Source organism: Cydia fagiglandana, chromosome 1, assembly GCF_963556715.1.
Source record: "Cydia fagiglandana chromosome 1, ilCydFagi1.1, whole genome shotgun sequence".
Lineage (NCBI taxonomy): Eukaryota > Metazoa > Arthropoda > Insecta > Lepidoptera > Tortricidae > Cydia > Cydia fagiglandana.
This window is the reverse complement of record NC_085932.1, coordinates 1,579,938-1,592,416: the sequence shown is the minus strand read 5'-3', so window position 1 is coordinate 1,592,416 and position 12,479 is coordinate 1,579,938. Positions and strand designations below refer to the sequence as shown.

The 12,479-nt window shown below is 36.9% G+C and overlaps 1 long non-coding RNA gene across 1 annotated transcript; it reads left to right on the top strand.

The window, feature by feature from the left end:
• The first annotated feature begins 8,348 nt into the window (after window positions 1–8,348).
• LOC134670137 (uncharacterized) lies at window positions 8,349–11,806 on the top strand. The gene is made up of 3 exons (XR_010099020.1): window positions 8,349–8,425; window positions 9,060–9,218; window positions 11,737–11,806. It is a non-coding gene; the product is annotated as an uncharacterized LOC134670137 (long non-coding RNA).
• The last annotated feature ends 673 nt before the right edge of the window (window positions 11,807–12,479 follow it).

Sequence of the window (12,479 nt, the reverse complement as noted above, 5' to 3'; positions counted from 1 at the left end):
AGTAGTTATTTTTTGCTAAAATTTTTCTCAACCTCACAATACGAAGCCAAAAGTTCAACAATACAATAACTAAAATGTTCACGTACTTAAATTTTATTTCAACTAAAGTTAAAGCTAGTTGTGAAGTCGAAACAACACTTTGCAAAGTAAATAAGAGGCCAAGCGGCAGTTAAAAGAACTGAGAACTTTGCACCTGCTGGAAAATGTGTGCTGAGCTAGCCAACTAGCTGGAAAATATATTTTCACTTGATTTATTTCTTATTTACCTTACGAATCGATAATTTACTATTAAAGATTGGCAAAACTGAACTGAAGGTATGTATTCTGCATGTTTTATCTCGTCTACCGTTAATTTCTGTAATAATGTAAACTACAGACTCTCTGACTACAAACTCAGAATAAACTCTAAAGTTTATTATGATTTTGTATTTCGATTTTGATACGGTTAAAAAGAGCGTAATTATTATTACATTTAGAAATAATATTATTCGTCATGCCACGCAAATCCTACCATCTGAAAATATTTGCGTAACCCTAAATTACTAAAAATATTATTTTCACGTTAAATTTTTTCTAAAAATTAACTGTCACTTATTTTATAAAGCTGTAGTTATTTATTTATTGTCAAGATTATATATATTAACAAACTGATTAAACATACAAATTACAAACTAAAATAAACCTAAGAATGAGTTAAACTAACTTAACAAATAAAGCCAAAAAAAATTACCTAACTTATTTGCGATGCAAAATCCGTCCTATACACCGTAACTCAAAACACAGGTAATAAATTAAATACTTACAATTAATAACTAGATTAGTTCCGACACTTGACAGCAGCTCCTTATGGTCACTTAACGTTTCCCGCGCGACTGTAACGAAGCATTTCTTTCGCGCGATATATATAGATGTTGGACAAGACCGCGTGCGCGCCGCGGGAATCGCAGGCGCATGTCGTGTAGCGAAACCGTGCGGACCTTGCCCGGCCCGTGGCGATGGCGGGGTGGTCGCGATCCCCGTCTAGGCGTGGAATGGGTGATAGGTGAGGTGAGGGTATACTTAGATGAACTTTTTCACTTCTTCAAGCCATTTTTTATTAAACTAAATATACCAATCGTCATCAAATACCTAAAGTATTTAACACGGAAAACAGACATAACTTGGGTATGGGTATAACTCCACTGCGACGCCGGCAAAGGCGATGCTTACCTGTCAGTCCGGCCACGCTATACCATTGTTAATTGGCAAAGATCCTAAATGAATATTTGGAATACAATTGTTATGTCTCGATTTCAATAATTTAAAATACGAAGCCATTCACATGTCCGTCACATGTTGATGGTTATAAACAGTATAAACACTCTTTAAGAAACAAAACACTTAGGTACCTACTTACCTTATTATGTATGCAGTAGATTTCGCAAATAACAGTGGTAAGTATAGTCAAAGAATTTAATTTGCATATAATTTCGTACCTTGTCACAGTGACAATTAAAATGAAAGTTAATTAAATTTCTCGGACTATAGTCGGGCAAAGAATAGGCCTAAGTAAGACTATCGGAAACATGTCGCGCGTAGCGTCTAAACACGTGACGTGAGTAAAACCGACCGATCCGATTATTCAATGAAAGTTTAAATTCCATTATTCGGACTTTATCCGCGTCAAGTCCGGATTCGCCCTGAGGGTGGCGAAGTTGGAATCTCGACACAATGCAAATTTCAATTCTTCTGTGGGAAGTGTTCCGTACTTCAGACTTAACGTGTAGCGACATTCGCCAAGGAGGAGTTTTGGACGAAGGGTGTCAAGTTTCGGCGGTTCCGCGGTCGGCTCCCTGACTGTTTCCATACATTACTGTGTTTATTTGATTAGCGTTTTCTATCAACGATAGTTATCTTGGATAGCCCTCCAGTCTCGTTAAAAACGTGAAAGTTTAAATCAATATTAAATACACCTATCAGAGACTCATAGATGTAACTGGGGACCGGAGAGCTGGCAGGTATACCTCGCACAACGCATCAGTCTCGCAGTTCAGCGGTTCCTTAAGGATGACTCACGTTAGAACGGCCCGGGTCCCGGCACTTGGTTTTCTATAGAAAACATCACGTGATCACCGGTCATCTGTCTTAGAAAATGAAGTGTCGCTTGTCGTCGTGACCCGGGCCAGCGTGACTAGCGTGAGTCACCCTTAAAGCAACCCGCATCTTCGGAACATTGTCACAGGGCATTTTCATTTTTTATATTCAGTGTTTTGTTTTTGTAACTTGTATTTAGATTAATAGTAATTTTAAGTTGTTTTTATTTAATTGTTTTTGTATCAATTATAAATTAATTGGTTTCCATATAAAAGTAGAATGTACTTTGAACCTATGTAATTTCGCGAGTCGCGTGGTCCGAAGCATGCTCTTGTGTGCACGCAAGGTCGCTCAATGTCGGGCTATCTCCGTTCTTATCCGTGACCTCTCTTTAGGAATTAAACTGAGGGTTTCCGTTATCTTCCTCCCATGGAATTGAATAGAATTGGGATAGATTCCATGAATACGCAAGAGTGATAAAGAGGCAGATTATAAAATTTCGATTAGCATTTCGACGAGCAGCAATGTTGTCTTCTCGAGTCGGATTTTAAAAACCACTTTTCGCCACAATTTCTGTGGATCAAGCATAAATAGGAAGCTTTTATTAGATTAAAATAAAAACGTGGGTTGTCTGTATTAACAAATTGTATAACAACTAAAACTGCACCCAAAACTTTGATTTTATAAACAACTCAACATTTCCATAATAAAATGGAACTTTCTCATCAGTTTTTTAATAATAAAGATAGCCTTTACGAGTTGGTGTGGTGAAAATAAATATGCGGGTTCAAGTTAAATAATAACGTTTAATAAAAATAAATTCATTGATAATATTTTATCACGCAATACGGAAAGTAAACAAATGAACGAGCTTTGGAATAACACCTGCAGTTGTCATGCACGGCCAGTAATCAACAAAATAGAATACATACCTAATCATAAAAGTCTGATTAGAGCTCAAAACTGACCCCACGTATATTGTGCCGCGGGTGACTCAACTGTACAATCGCCATCAGATATATCGGAGCGGGCGAGGTACTCAAATATTTCGGAGCAACATAACTTTTCAATAAATTCGTTATACTAGATATGCGGCGCGATTCTGGAAATGAATTAGAGATTAACTAGATACGATATATTAAAGATTTGTGGCATCCCACGGGTAAAGGTACCTCATGGCGGTTGGCGCTTACGCTATTATTAACGCCGCTCCAATATTATTACGGCGCTATGCGACGTAAGTGCCAGCTGCCATAAGGTACCTTTTTCCTTGGAACGTCACATATCTTCACTATTTCATATCTAGTTAATCTCTAATTCATTTCCAGAATCGCGGCATCAGCCGCCATAAGGTATCTTTTGCAGTGGAACGTCACATATCTTTACTATTTCATATCTAGTAAGTCTCTAATTCATTTCCCGAATCGAGCCGATGGTCAATAACATAAGAACATGCAATTTGTCATAAATATAAGAGCAGCGACTTTTCAATAAATCCGGAACATATAACGAGGTAAAAATATGAGAAAGCACAACACGTCAAAGGTATTTACGCAGGCAGGATGATCATTGATCATAGAGATCGGAACATATTTGTGGAAAGTACACCTTAAGTTTGACAACGCCAAATATTGTATGTACTGCCGAACAAAGTGTTTGACATAATATATTTAGAATTTTATTTTAGCCAATCAAAACTTTTAATTACTAATCACAACTTTTTTTTTAAAGCGGGACATTGTGTGTTGGTTAATATTTATAGCTGCGGGCGGGGTATATTTATGGAGAAGGGATAAGGTGGTACTAGTACTCGACATGCTAATGCCCAATAGATGACACCCTGCTGTCACCTCTATTGACAATGACTTAAGTTTCAGTACATGTACTGGGACCGCGTCGAGCACTAGTACCACCAACTTATGTCCCGATCCGGATTTTGAAATTGACATCTATTAGATATCTTTTAGACATCACCAAGATACGATAACGATATGTTTAAGATCTAACCTGTCAAATTTGACATTTGCGCGATTCTGGAGATACTCTTGAACGATTTCCACAGAATATGACTTAGAGATCCAATTCACATCTAAAAGTTCTCTATCTAACGTAAACGTGACATTGGTTGCTCAAATTGCGCTGCAAAAGAGAACTACCTGATATCTAAACTATAACGTATCTAGAATGGATCTAGTACGTGTCGTCTCTTGTGAATATCTTGAAGTTCAAATACGGCAGTTAGTCATTGGTACCAGATAAGTGTTCAGCCACCGCTTCCGGAAATCAAAATATACTAAGAGCTTCTTTTATATATATATATATTCCGTCGCTGGCAGTAGGTAATCTAAATAGCAACCGGCTAAATATTACAAAAGGGACAAAGATGTCGCCAAATTGATAAATTGCCGATCGCGCGAACTATGCACTATCCCGCCAATTGCTTAACAGGCCGTTTCCTTTATCGTATATACACCAACTTTGCCCGCGACATCTTCCACTTAAGAGTAACCTGAACCTAGCCGCCGCCATACAATCAACGTACATTTTAAAACGACATTCTAAAATTACATAAAATTTGAGTTTAACATTCAAATAGGTAATAAGTTTTTTGTCAATAATTTAGTTTTTATTTATTTATTTAAACTTTATTGCACAATAAATGAAGAGTACAAATGGCGGACTTAATGCCAGAAGGCATTCTCTACCAGTCAACCATGGGCTAAACCGAAAGATCTAGTTGGTGCAGGCTCAGAATACTGTGCCTGCACTTGTGCTGTGTGTGTTTTTAATACAAGTTTTTAACGTCGACTGTGCTTTCCTGTCAACAATCAACAGAATCAACTAATTATAATAAAAATTCGACACTCGCAAGGAAATCAAAATGTATAGGGTACTTTCCGGTGACCTAGAACTGTGATCGTCTTACACTACAAGTGCCTACAGGGTCTACCTACTACAAAATCCTCAAAACTATAAATATGTAAAAAAATAAATAGAAAATAAGTGAAATTTGTACGGCGTCGGTGGGCAAGTATGAATCGTACTTGTCCGGTTTTTTTTTATTTTAATGTCATGTCTGTCCGTAAAACACAGGCAATTTTTTGTGATATTTAGCAAACGAGCATCAGACGAGCAGCCTGATGGCAAGCAGTCATCGTCGCCCATGGACATAAGCAACATAAGCGTTGCCAACCCCTGAGAACCCTAAATACCCGCTTTTTGAAGAACCCCATGTATTTACTCAGATACAATAGGTAATTATCATTGTAGGCATATTATACATTTTATAATTTCTAAGTGCTTTTCTAATGCAATTATGTTAAGTCAATGTTTAAAAATGAATATGCATGCGGTGATTGCCTTTAAGTGGGGAATCAATTATAAATCGATTTAAATTGTAAATTGCATCTTAAGTTGGTCATATTAACAAATACAAAATAACAATAATCTCGGTCCATATACGTCCCACTGCTGGGCACAGCGCTTATGCGCGAGAGGGCTTGGGTTATAGTCCCCACGCTAGCCCAATGCAGAATGGGGACTTCACATAGCGTACCTACACCTTTGAAATTGTCAATCAATGGTACACTCCCATTTTAACACGATATATAGGCCAATAGAAACTTACATTCTGATTTTCACAAATATAATAAAGGAAAACTCAAAATTCACCGCCTACGGCAACATAAAAGGAAAGAAATATAAATTTGCACGCTTCAAATAGGAAATATTTGCAGACTATTAGTAAACTTCCGTAACGTAGCTCATTGGTTAAGAGCGATTGGACCGATGTTCTAAAATGTCGCAAGTTCGAGTCTTGCCAGAAGAAGTGATTTTTCCTTTAATGTGAAAATTTGTAGTACCGCTCGCAGACATACGGTCGGTGTCCCAACTATACCCAAGCTCCCACATATATTTTATAGAAAAGTGGATACTTAATTTATGTCAGGTCTTATGTATGGTTACATTCATATTCAAATATCATTCTGATATCAGTGTACGTTCGAATTGGCATGTTAGCATCACGTGTCACCCTACACTAATAAGGGGTAATCCCATAATTAACCACTTTAAATATGACAATAAGATATCAAAGGCTTGTTAAAAATCCGCTTCCGTGAGTGTTGCTCTTGCGCATCCAAAACGACGAATATCGCAACAGATGACTATACGCGTACGCTTTTTGACCTTCGCGAGACGATTTAGTGGGATTTGTAGATGACATTACATAGATGTCGCATTATGAAAGAGTTGGTCTGAAAGATTGCTTTAGGTTAAGATCGTACGTTGTAGTTAAAATTGTGAGTAGTATACGGAAAAGACTTTTGTACCACACCAGCTCATAAAGGCTTATTTTAGTCTTCAAAAACAGATAGGTAACTAAGTTGCAATTTATCCTCTAGATTGGCAAATTTTGAGTTGTTTTCTTATACTGTTGCTGGTAGAATGGACTTTTAAGTGATGATTTTGGATGATACAGTATATTTAATTACTTAGGTAGGCACGTTCATTCGTAAATAATTTGTAAAATATGTCAGTATTTTGTGATTTTTTTTTGAAAAATGTAGTGTTTCACTCGGTGGCAGTTTGTTTAAAATTGTTTTGTTTAAAGTTCATGGATATGCTTTGTCTAATGCGCTAGCGATCTGTTCTCGGCCTAAATCAGTGTAATGGTTTTAGCGTGACATGGTGCCTTATGAGTAGCTATTGTTCATATGTTGCCGACCCATCCACAAAAAGTAACGAACAGGAATGTGATCTATATAAAGGAGGACCATGGTTCGGTAGTCACAGTGCAGTTCTAATATGACGGTAAGTCAGTTTGTGTGTTATGTGGTTTATTTTATTTTATTGTGTATATTGTTAAAACTAGCGTTTAATCATGCTAAATATTACACATATTTAGGTACAGGGAGAGACTTGTACGAGCCCCGATGCACATGTTTTCGTCTATACTGCAAAACGTAATTCCAGACCAAAAAAAGTAAGACAATGTTGCCACTGCAATAATTTGTTTGTAAAATAGTAAATTCCTTTTGATAAATAATCACGCTAAGATAATTTATTTATCAGTAATTTTACTCCTACGATTGAAAAAAGTACTTTTATTTACTTATTTTTACATAAATACCTACAAGACGCGCTAGTAAAAAAGTGGCAACATTTCTTACTTTTTTTGGTCTTGAATTACGTTTTGCAGTTTAGTGAGACCATTTTTTGAGGTTCTCGCGTTTGTTAAAAATAATGTTTATGTTTAAAAATTACTAATATTTAATGCTTATACTAATGTAATTTAATTTTATATGGTAATACTCTGCAATAACTAAATCCAAATACAAGAAATACTGTTTGTACTGAAAGAAAAAAATAATGATGGAATATCTAAATATACAACCATGTAGTTAAAACATAACAACAAACAAGACATTTATATTTATGTGTTTATTTGTTGACCGAGCGTTAGCGAAGTTAAAAAAGGCATGTACGAGTATTTTATTTACTTAAAGTAGGTACATAAATACTTCTAAGCTATGTTTTACTGACCTGATAGTACTATCAATTAACGATGTATGGCCGTGCCATACTTGATGAGACATCACTTGGCGTGCAAACTTTGCGTTGGCCACAAATTACGAGTATATCTGATCATCATCATCATCTCAGCCATAAGACGTCCACTGCTGAACATACGAGTAGGCCTCCCCCTTGCATGATGGGGGTGAAATCCATAATCGCCACGCTTGGCAGGCGGGTTGGCGATCGCAGTCGAGTACACCGAATTTGACGAGTATATCTGCGCAGATGTAATACTCTATAGGCATTTCCAGAAAAAAAACTAGAAAAATCAAAACATGAAGCCTCTAACAACGTTAAAAATTTCCAAAGTCACATTTAAAATATCTCGTCATAAATATCTGCCATAAGCAAGAAAGGCCAGTAACTTCCTTGTTGCATAAATTTTCACCGCACCGCCTTCATTTAAATAAATAAGCCACCCTTTAGTCATTATAAAAGAACTTAACCTTTCTTCTTTGCTTGTTTAGGATAATTAGAATCCTGTGCATATTTTTCTTCAGTCACCGTTTTATTTTTATAAAAGGATTTATCGGATAAACCATACACCACGATCTACTTTAAATAAATCTTAGGTTTTATCGCACTTGTGGCTTTCACAGTAACATAATATCCCTTAGACAAAATATTGTTTTAATATGTTACGCAACGTCAGTTGATTAAATATCTTAATTTTAATACCAAGTTGCTTCTCGTCTTCAGCTGAAAACGATAGTCCTCTTCGTCGCCATTGGTCTGGCCGCCGCCGCGCCATCGCAGCGCGAAAAGAGGTCTCCAGGTAACTTTCATGACCTTAATTTTATTCTTATTATATGCGTACCTTGGTATACGAGTACGTCCACAGGGCCGCATCGCACGCAGCGGATTTTAGTATTCTTTGTATGTCGGCGGCCGATCGTAAGATCAGGCAGATCGTAATATTCCTGTGTAATGTTTTGACGGTAGTCACATTACATCAATATATAGGTAGGATAGGTTTGTTAGGTTGCTTCAGATGCCTGAAGGACAAACTGCCCAGAAATAGGTGCCCCGCGTAGATTTTCACGTTTCACGATATGCCTAGGAATTTCACGATATGCCTGATCTTACGATCGGCCGCCGACAAAGTCACACAAGTTCGTCCACTGATCCGTCGCGTGCGATGCGTCCGATGCGTGCGATGCGATCCTGTTGTAGACATCTACCTTTGGTCACTATTTTTTTTGCAAAAGTGACTGCTATCTGACCTTCCAACCGAAAAAACGGTGTCTTATAAGTGAATAAATTTATTGGTCAACAAACAATTAGGTTATTATTATTTCTTAATTAGGTTTTCCAAAGTATTTCTTCATCCTCGATATGCAACTGGTGAATATTGTTGTCTATTTACCTTTCTTTGGTGCCTGAGGATATAATGCTTCCATTTTAATTAGGTGGGAGTGGATGGCAGAGCGGAGGTGGCTACGGTAGCAGCGGTTTCAGCGGCGGCTTCGGCGGCGGTAGCTTCGGCGGGGATTTCGGTGGTCTGCCGTCGGTCGGCGTCGCTCGCTCTGCTTTCGGTGGTGGGAGCGGCGGCTGGGGTGGATCTGGTGGTATGTATTGTTATCCAAACTGGGGTCTACAGACTACGAACGGCCCGCGAAATAAAAGTGAAAGAGCCGAAATCATCGCTAAAAATAAAATGGGAGAACCCTGTACAAAGACCCTCGCCTTTCCTATATCTCAATATAGGACCTATATTTTTTATGATATAGGAGACAAACCTGCAGACGAATCTTATGGTAAGCGATAACCGTCACTCATAGACGCCCGCAACACCAGAGAAGTTGTAAGTACGTTGTATGTTGTATGGTATGCTCTTTTCTTGAAGATTTGAACTCTGAAGGCAGTATATTGGCAATTCCAATTTTTTCTTGATATCTAATAATTGCGAAATCTTCTGACCTCGTATCCAGATCAGACCTAAGGTAAACGGCCCCAAGTTCGTGTTAGTACGTTATTTCGTTAGTTTTTTTTCTGGCGCAAATAATAAGGAATTCAAATATCTTTTATTCAAATTATACATATGAAAAAAATCTGTATTATTTAATCTCTTCAATAAAATGATAACCAATATTTTAGTGATTAAACTAAGTAACTAATACGACGGTCGAAACTGTTAGACGGCCGCGAATAGCTGTGTTGTATGCGTGCACTTTTTTTAGGCGTAAGGTGCGCGCTCTCACTTGTTAAGCTTATAGGAAGGAAAAGCTAAACCCATTCGAATAAAAGTTTTTGGGAGTGTTTCTGTGGGTTCCTTAGTAATTGATTTGATAAGAAAAAAAGATTGAATATATGCATAGAAATAACTTAAAATTGCAATAAATCGACTCACGAAATAGCGGTCATTTTATCTTACGTGTGTCTCCTATTTCGTGCCACTAACGAATCAAGGATTTTCTAGATACATTTTGAGTGCTTGTTTTTAAATATAACAACAAAAATAATTAAAAAAATAAATTAGAAAACAATTAATGTATTTCATGAAGTTTCGTATGAGCGAAATTCGGTATATGTTTTTTTCACTAGAATTCTCATAAAACGAGTTTGAATGTGACCCGAGTTAAAATTTTTAAGGTATGTTCCACGTATATTCTCATATTAACTACTAGCACAATTTTATTTATTATTGAAATTTGATTTATTTTTGTGTAGGTATGTTTATTTTTAACGTATAAGATAGTAAATTATTTTTTGTAAATAATTATTATTTTTAATTATTTTTTATTTTTTTAATTTTATTTTTTATTTAAATTAAATAGTTTGACTTTTAATCAAGTATTAAAGTACCCATATGGTTTTCCTAAGTCTTAATTCAACCATTAAAGTCGACGAGTGAAAAAAAAATTAAGCTAGCTCTCAATTTAACATTTTTTATTTTTATTTTTTTTATTTGACCTTACAATTATTCGTAAGTAGGTAAGACCGTTAAATATTTAAAATGATTATCAGCAAATTATCAATTTATCACCAATTACTCTAAGAAAACTGTATGCCGAAACAGGGGACACGAATTCACGAATTTAGGAGCTGACCTAAATTTGTATCACGAAATGGGAGCCAAATAAGAGGTTCACGAAAAAATACATATAAAAAAAAGTTTCAACTAAAACCCTACAGTTTATACATTAAATTATTAACAAAGAACTAATATAACATATTTAAAAGCTTTCAAGGTATTGATATGCTTAGTAATATTAAAAAAAATACACAAACTCTCAACTCACTCTCAAGAGCCTTAACCTGCCGAAACGGGGGCCCTTTACCTTATAATGAAAACATTACAATGTAATGCAAGTTTAAAGTGACGTTTATGTATAATTTTTATTGAATCACTGGCTACCACCCGTGACCTCGTCTGTGTAGAAGTTGGAAGGTAGTACCTCCTCCCCTCTCTACCTTACCCTTAAAGTATTTCGTACTTCAATTCAAAAATATACTTTATTCATCTAGGCCTTGTAACAAGCACTTATGAATAGTAATTAGGTACCTACATATTATCTTAATCTATTTATCAGAGCAATTTATTGATATTAATATTATTCCATACTAAGTTACTCCCTCATAATATACTTCACTCCCTCATAATAATCCTACTCCAGGTATTAAACTAAACTACCTCTTTGTATGCTAAACAATAAGCAGTTATGTTTAGCCGTTATATCGTGACTGAGCATTTAAATATATACAAACAAACGGATTTATTTGCATTTCTGTTTCATTTTAGACACGCAGCTGACGCTACTATATTATGATATTAGAAGCTTTTGAATTTGAAAGCTTATTTGCTGCGTGCAGGACTGTCGCCGCCCTAGTGGGTGTGGGTGGAAATTTTTATCACCAGCCATACTAAACCTGTAGGTATTTGTAGGCTGAACAATTTATACTACGAGACTGCCGAAATCGCTTAAAAAATTTGGCTGTTTCATACATTCCAGCCAAATTTTTTTTCGCAATTTCGTAATCGGTCCCTAAAAATTATAGTATAGCTGGTGATTATCACCCTGTACAGGTCGTCGTATGTTCGTTTTCAACACTATTATACATACGTACTTACTGTTTGGTGTTCAGGACTCGGCAGATCCAGCGGCGGCTTTAGCTCTGGTGGCTGGGGCGGGTCTGGTGGTAGCGCGAGGAGTGGAGGCTTCGGTTCGGGCGGGTGGGGTGGCGGGAGCGCCCGAAGCGGAGGATACGGCTCTGGTGGTATGTTTCTAATTAAGACTAGGTTCAATAGTCTTTAAATCTCTTTAGTCGTAAGACGTTTCTTTACCGAGTTTTTTTTGTATGCGTAACGTAACTCTTTTTAAACAGATTCGAGCCTTATAATACTCGTTACGACTCAGTCATTAAAATGTCTCACGGTGGTACATTTATATATGACTTTATGAGTCCCTAAAAGTGTTCAAAGAGCTTAAACGAACTCGCGCTACGATTTAATTACTAATCTTAAAACTGAGGCGAGATTTGAAGGTGAGAAATCTAAGTCGAGCCTTTGCCAGCAACATGAATTGCATTGACATTTGCAACTACACGCCGCTTTAGTGCGTATTATTACCTTTTAAAATATATCCTTGAGCCCAAAAAGTTTTCCCAACCCCGCAAACCAGTGTGGGAAAAACTTCTTTAAAAACCGTAATGTTCGTAAGAAAATTCGAAGGTACAAAAATGAACGCTAAAGGAATCAAACACCACATCAATAAATTTTCAGGTGCCGCGAGTACCCGAAACAGCGGTGGTTGGGGCGGCATCAGCGGACGCAGCGGCTTCGGAGGCAGCGGAGGTGGTGGCTGGGACTCCAGTTCCCTAGGACGCTC